Raw genomic sequence first — 8,224 nt, 5'->3', positions numbered from 1 at the left:
AGCATCTTACCGATGTCCCGATGTGACAACTCCGGATTCTCGAAATGAGTGCGCAGGATTAATTCACGACGCTCTTTTTCGTTCGACGACATTTTTCCAAATTTACGAAAAATTGACAGTGAAGCATGGCCAACGTGATCTATACACTCTTATCTGATTATAAGCGAAAGCTGAAGATATAATTCCTAAAAATTAAATTTCTACAGCGTTTTTTCCGTGATGCAATTTGATGTGACACACCCTTTATTGAACAAATAGTCTATAATAAATTTGAAACTTATGTTTTTCTACAGGAAAAGTGATGGTTTTATCGTCACGGGGATGGCCAAAAACATGGAAAACAGATGTAGCGTCAAGTAACTTAAATCATTCACTTCAAATTATCGCGTGTTTTCCATTTAAAAACTTCACGTTCCGTAAGTACACACATAATACATTTGATTGACGTCTAGTGACACCTCGATTTACTGCCAATCTTCAATCGTCGCTGTGAACATATAGAGTATAAACCACAAAAATCATATGGTACATAATTATATCGCACGTTTCAATGCACATCAAAAATGTCGTGGCTGGAACTTCCTCGAGAAATCAGCAGCAAAACGTGGGCAATGGTTTATTTTTTGTTAGCTTCCCTTCATGTGCGATTTTCATGCCTCAGCACCAACAAGTCGAGCATATGTAACATTAGATCGAGTACCGCAGCACTGGAGGAGGAAGCTCGTTTTTGTTTCGCTGGTAGGTTTTTAATTTGAATGTTATGCTTTCATTTTTTCTACAATAAGTTCTTTGTTTTTCCTCAGCTTCTGGCAACATCAAAACACAGGGGATAATTTGAACGTATGCCGAGAAATTGTTTTAATTGACAAACAGAAGCTGAGTCGATGTGCTCTCCGGCTAATTTCCTCTCCATGCGAACGCTTTCTTCCTCGGCCTGTAATCGGAAAAGTCGGTGGTAACCTGTTACGAGTACATGGAGAGCTATCGCCTGTCCTTCCGTGCGGAGCAGGAAATCGCCCGCCTAAGATGGCTACATATACCCTCGTTTCGAGCGATCGATTCGATTATCACACACTCGGCCGGTAGAAGAGAAGGCGAGATACGATCGAACTTTTCCGCAAAACAGTCTTGTCCGCGGGCAAGCAATTTGAAGAAAGCAGCCTCCCACTCGTAGGGCCTCGACCACTATTGTAATGAATTATCCAACTCCATTTCCAATTTTATATCATGAGGTGTTATGGAAGTGATGTCGAACGATGGATCGCATTTCGCAAAAAGCGCTTGAAGCGAGCGCGATAGAGGGGCTAATTTGATTGTCGTGATTTGTTGTTATTTGAAAGTGTTTACAACCGTGACATGAAGAAAACACAAAGCCGCTTAAATTTGCCGATAATCGTTTGGAGCAAAATACCAATAGGCGTCGAGATATTTTGATATTGCAATATACTATGTTACTATCGCCAGCTCTCATGATCTCAACATTTTAATGATGATGTACTGCGTGAATATACAACATCTACAGACCCGGTGAATTTTGGGACTACGAATGAAAGAAGGCTAACGGATAATTGGATGGATATTACAATTATTAAAAATAATTATATTATTAAAAGAAACGTCTGTTCCATGCAATAAAAAATACAATGTCCAGAGAATCCGTCTGCGAACAGCTTTTTTTTCTCCAAATCGGAGCAAATTGGACGATGAAGCAAAATTTAGTGGTCAAACTGAAGAAATCAATTGTTATCAATCATGAAAGACGAAAAGCCCATAAAAAGGATTCTTGACACATTCCAGGGCAAAATTTAAACCGCCATCGAAGGAGTGGCGATTGTCCGCAAAATAAGTAAAAATTAATTTTTGTTGATATTTTTTTGGACGAACTTCTGCTCTAATACTTTCGTAGCCCTAACGGAGATCACCAAGGCCAAGAATGAGCTGGAAAACATGTCGACAACCATCTTTTCATGGCTCAATCTATTGTCGTAAGGCTGCCCGGCAGGGCGTCGAAGCATTTTTGTTGGAGGCCTATTGAACGAACAATTGAAGGAAATATTCTTGTGTAGAAACACATATTTCGGACGATTTCTCGAGTTCTAAACAAATAAAATAAATAAAATTTATACTATCCATTTTCTTCATTTATTGATTTACTAGAAATTAAAATATAACTAAACGTAAAAATATATATTTAAAAGTAAAAAGGTCAAAAGCGTGTGAAGTGAGGATGGACCGAAAAAAGTACCCTGGTGTACACAATTTCAACTCTTCTGGTTATTCGAAACAAAAAAAAAATCCTATAGATTCTGCTCGCGCGCAACTGTTCTGATTTTTCGGATACTTCACATACAAAATAGATTTGAATTTGAAACATAGAACATAACGCAAACAGATATATTTTATCGCCGAACATTTACCAAGAGTCTATTTCTGAGTCTTAGGCTACGGTGATACTGCCCGCAGCTTCTTACGAAAATAAGGCTGCACGAAACGCATACAATCGTGGGAAGTAAACAACTACATAGAATTAAATTGGTGTGGTTAGATTGCTTCCCACTTGCTTCGTTCGAATTCACCAGCTTCTATCGAACAAAATTATTTGTTTCTCTTCGTCAATTATCGCACAATCAAGTTTTCGTGCGTACCCCTATACAGTGTCACCTATCTACAATATGTTCTACAATCAGCTGTAAGAAAAGAGTGATCAAAGCAATATCTTTGTATGCTGTGTGAAACATACCAGGCGTTATTGTGTTGGTATAGAAACAAACAATATCGCCTGGCCGTTGTGGACTACGTTTGGGATGTTCAAAATATTTCAGCACGAACATGATATTTCGGCGCAAACAGATTCTTAATACGTTAACCCTGAAATGTTCTTGTTGCGCTTTTCATTCAGAACAGAAGGGCCACATGCTTGCATTTAATGTCGATTCCCCCTTGGTTTTGAAGTCTGTGTTTGGAAAACTGTATTCCATTTTTACCATCTTTATTCCTAGATAAATTCACGCGCTCCTATATGCCTGAGCAGCTGGCTTCGATTCTGGGACTAACTCGATAAAACACGTGTTGTAATGGGCTTAACAGCAGCCAATAAGCAAGCACCGATTAATACATCTCGAATATCACGGATCATGTTTTTGTCATAGCTGCTCAACATAAGTTTATTCCGTCTGTTATCGTAGAAGGCAAATTAAAACTAAGGCACCTTATTCATGCTGAAGCAGTTGAATACAGTGATCCAATGTAAGTTACAGTTCGTTCAGTAAGGCACTGTTCTTCGAATGTATTTTCTCATGGGCTTGATTTTAAAAGAAAGTTTGAAATTTTCGATTTAACTTTTTAATAAATTGAATCTTGATGCAATATTTGTTGGTACAAATACTCCAGGACGAAGTGCTTCATCCTAGTTGAACGTCGGATGGCTGTCGAATATTGTCCCATGAAAATCGTATGGTAGCATTCACATACACCATCACCGGCAACTTTAACGTCGGCAAAATAAATCCAAGAGAATAGTTGACGGGACGATGACGATGACGCTGTATGGGTAGCACACTTTAGTACGATATTAAGCCGAATGGTTTACTCGTCACCAGTGGCGTAGCGTAACCGGGTGACACTTGTTATCAAGTCTTCGTTCCGTTCTCTAATGAAAAATCAAATTTGCCGTTTGGATTTTAATTTACAGAACAAACACAGAAAAATTTAAGAAACATAACAAACATTATTGGGGTTTAAAATCAATCCTTGTCTTTTTTAAAGATTATTTCATGTAAATGTTGGTCACAACTACGTGACGTTCAATTTCGAGTTACTTTTTGGAGCATATCGGCCTCAAGTGCTTGCATTGATGCAGATTTATCGGCTTAAACAAGAGATTTGGCATACCCTTACAAATACAGTCCAAGGGCATCAAATCGCATGATTTTGGTGGTCATTTCACTGGTCTAAAATGAGAGATGAGTTACTCACCAAATTCATTGCGGATTGGTTCATCATTTCGTGTGCTTTGTGGCATGTGGCACCGTCTTGTCGAAATCACATGTCGACTCGATTCAGCTCGTGAATTCTTCACTAGGTGCCACTGAAATGCAAATCCTTAGTAACAGCTTCAAACTCACTGTAAATTTTTGAAGCGTTTCTCAGAAGTCCCATTTCACGATGAACTGTAACACTTCAAATGCAGTCCAATAATTGGCATCGGCCAGGATAATTCGTGCGGCCTTCAAATGTCCATGTCCGAAACCTCGTCGTGGAAATTTGTCAGTCTAAAAATCAATGTTTTAGTTAATTGTCAGATGCTGCCAACATGTGTCTTGCTTGAATTGATTCAAACATTTCGGCTACTCCTTTTGACAATTTTTATGGCTCTTCGCCAGGCCCCGGCTAAGAGGATATGATCCGCGGGTCAAGATGTGTTGCAAATTTTACTGTCATTGCCAAACTATCAAATTACTCATGAGCTCAAGGCAGATCTATGAACAAGGTGCGCCCATTCGCTAATCATAATTAATTCGAAACAATCGTCAAATTCGCGAGCAATCTTAAAATTTGAAGGGAGTTTCTAAGTTATTCTATTACTTAAAATACGACGCTTTCTTCACCATTTGACTATATATTTCAAAACACACAACATTGACACAAACTCGCCATTATGATATAAAATCATCATCAGGCACAATTCCAGTTCAGTATTACATAATACTGTATTGCATAGAATACATATTCGAAACAGAAAAGTGAATTTTCATTCATTATTTTTTATTTTAGAAGTGTGTTAATGTCATCATGTAAATTCATGGCTGTAGAGTGGTTTTCACATTTTGACCCACCAAGCGGTATGTTAAGCGCCTTGATTTACACCACCTTGAGAGTTTGGCAGTTCTCGCGAGTGACAGTGGTCGCTAATTGCATTCGCGACCCGGACATGTAATATAGATGACAGATTTTGCTCTTCGCTCTATCGTAACTCCCAATGGAAGTCTTTCTGTAACAGGAAAATGCATTGTGTTTGGTCGCAACGTTACACAGAGAAAATCCTTTGGATTGTAAATAGTTCTGCGTTAGAACTACTTCACGTAGTACACACAGTGCATTCAAAAAGTTCCGGGACTACCGTGCACTAAAATCGGGAAGTGGCACTATCTCTACTCCAACATGCGAACTTCTTTCCGCCAACTTCTGGCCAGCTACCGTTTCTACCGTGAACCGCTATCTAGATTCAGTAGTTAGTTTTGGCTGATAATAGTAATGCAGTGATTTTTTGTCGCGTCACAATTTTAATTATGGAGCCATCAAATGTTGTGCCTCCAGGGAAAACAGTGAATGCGGTCTTCTACAAAAGTGTGCTGAAACGATTATTGGCATGGATACGGCGCGTGCGGCCCGACCAGTTCCGATCTGGAGAATGGTTTTTGCTTCATGACAATGCGCCCGCGCACACCGCGATTTTGGTAGCGCAGTTTCTAGCCAAACGAAAGGTGACTGTCATCAGCAATCCCCCCACCCCTATTCTCCGTACCTCGCCTCGGCAGACTTTTTCTTTTTCCCCAAGCTAAAGAACGCTATGAAAGGGGACCGTTTTGACGATGTTTCAGAAATTCAACGAAATGTGATGCGTATTATGAACTCCATACCGGCTGAGCAGTATAAACGCGCCTTACGACACCTCTACGAATGTTAAAAATTTTGAGTGGAAAGAGAATTCCTATATGTAGAAAACTAATATCTAATCTTTTGAGTATCTCGTTTTTCTTTGTTTTAAAAAAAAGTCCCGGAACTTTTAGAATACACTGTGTGAATCGCACCAGAAGTGCAGATAACACAGGAAAGAGAAAACTAAAACTGCTGGAAGAAGGGACCATGCACATGCTTGATCTAGTATTCGAGTATTCGGAAGGATCTCACAAAACTTCAATGGCTGTGATCAGTCCAACGTAGTTTGCCTAAATTGATTTCACAACAATACAATCAACACTCCATTGAGTTTGCAACAATCATTTTACCATCACACTCAGAAGCACTCAGTGGCATACACTACGAGTTTAAACTGCGAAAAAAACAGCTTCATCAGTTCTCATCAAGCGTGTTGTCCTCCTAAGTTCGAATAGAGGTTTACAAATCCTTGTATACAGCTTTTTTGTTTTGCTTTCTCAACAAAACTTGAAATCCTCCATTTGAACTTGAAGAAGTTGGAGCGTTGTTGAAAATTGAGAAAGGCGCTTCATGAAAGTCCTTTGATAACAGATTTCTTCACTCGTATCAGTAACCTTTCTCTCATCCAAAACAAAAAAATGGGTGGGTTATATCTATGACATAACCGCAAGGTTGACGTGGGACTACCTTAGCTAAGCAATCATTTGTTTGTATTGATTCAATTTTTGATGGAAGGAAACAATCCCCGAATTCAATTGAATTCAATATATTTGCTTTGTGAGTAAAAAGATTGTATAATGCCATGTAAGGTCAATCAATGCATTGTGATAGATAATGTTTTTCGTTACAAGTAAATTTAATGACAGTCCTTTTACGTTTGGTATGATGCCTAGGACAAAATATGTGAAAGGAAGAATTATCAAACGATTATTCTATTTTACGTTTCCTTCTGAAGTTTGCATCTCTCAAGTGTACGTACTTCTCGAACCGCGAATTTGCTTGATTTGATTAACTTCAGGCATGTACGTCGAACTCATATTGTTTAATCAAAAGGCGTTATCGCGGCAAATGGTTAACAACATTTTGCCTAATCATCAAATGATATGCGTATAAATTCAGTGAGCACAAGATATGATCTTGTGCATATCCTTCAATGCAATAATGAATAACCAAGCCAAGGCGTTGTGTTCGTACCCGCTTTTGTAATCCGTGTTGGGAAAACACTTTTCGGAGTGCAAAAAAAGTGCGGGTGCAGAAGTACCCCCGGCTCAACTACTTCAACTTCTACTTTTTATAGTATAGAGGCTTTAAACATAAAAGCTCATTCGTCTCTAGTGTTTGTACGATTTTCCCAGGTTCCTAAGTTTAGGAGACCGTGTTAAGGAAACATATTCTAGTTTGCACAAATGCAAGCGAGTACAAAAGTACTCGAAATTTACATGTATTTACAGAGCCGATTTTCACAGACATCTTGGTTTTGAAGTCTGTGTTAGGCAAACACATTTCAGTTGGGACAAAAATGCCCCCTACTTGCATGAATTTGCAATGCCAATTTCCTCAGACATCTCGGTTCTTAAGTCTGTGTTGGGGAAACACATGTCAGTCGGAACAAAAATACCTCCGACTTTCATGTATTTGCAATGCCGATTTTCCCACGCTCCTTGGATTTAAAGTCTGTGTTAGGGAAACACATTTCAGTCGGAACAAAAATACCCCCGACTTACATGTATTTGCAATGCCGATCTCTGCAACGCTCCTTGTTTTTGAAGTCTGTGTTAGGGAATACATTTTGGTGAGAACAAAAGTCCCCATACTTTCATGTATTCGCAATGCCGATATCCCCAAGGCTGATTGGTTTTGATGGCTGTGTTAGGGAAACTGTAGATCGGGCCAATCAAAATGAGGCAGTTAGGGCGTTTAGATAATGCTTAACATTTTACAGTTATTCAATTGTTTATCTAATGAGAAATAATATTTTATTAATTGCGGTAGAAGCGTAGAAATATCCCTTATCAATTGATGCAAACATCTTTCCGATCCAGTAAGAAATGTTCGAGTGATAAGCATTCGAAATCTTTCATTTTTTCCTGCATGTTCTGTGTTTAGGTATTCATTTTACCCCCCATATACTCCGGTTAGACGTAGTCCCACGTCAAAACCCAAGAATGATTATTTTACATGAACATTTCCATTTTTAGATTTCTCACTAAATAATACCACCAATCATTGAGCTAAGGCGAACGAACTTTCAAGTGTTAAGCCGCTATGAAATGAACAAAGAAGAATCACGTTCATTCAAAATTTTGAAAGATTTTTTTCGAAACAATATAATTGTAATATATCGTGGCTGTCACTAAAGCGTTCATTTTGAAAATTTCGTTTCATTCTAAACGACTGTCGTGTCTTGAACACACTGTTTTTACATTTTTTATACTGTGTAGGTTTAAAACCACCAAAACTCATTCGCCGTGTCTTTTCTCACATATCTGTGTCTCCTGAATGCCCTCCAGCCCTACACATTCCCGAAAAGAAATCTGAGAAATTTGCTCCCGCACTTGTCACACTT

The 8,224-nt window shown here is 38.7% G+C and overlaps 1 long non-coding RNA gene across 1 annotated transcript; it reads left to right on the top strand.

Moving 5' to 3' along the window:
* The first annotated feature begins 326 nt into the window (after window positions 1-326).
* Window positions 327-1,922, top strand: LOC129771053 (uncharacterized). The gene is made up of 3 exons (XR_008742268.1): window positions 327-416; window positions 502-738; window positions 804-1,922. It is a non-coding gene; the product is annotated as an uncharacterized LOC129771053 (long non-coding RNA).
* The last annotated feature ends 6,302 nt before the right edge of the window (window positions 1,923-8,224 follow it).

The sequence above is a fragment of the Toxorhynchites rutilus genome, chromosome 2, assembly GCF_029784135.1.
Source record: "Toxorhynchites rutilus septentrionalis strain SRP chromosome 2, ASM2978413v1, whole genome shotgun sequence".
In the NCBI taxonomy this organism is placed as follows: Eukaryota; Metazoa; Arthropoda; class Insecta; order Diptera; family Culicidae; genus Toxorhynchites; species Toxorhynchites rutilus.
This window is presented reverse-complemented; position numbering and strand designations above follow the sequence as displayed.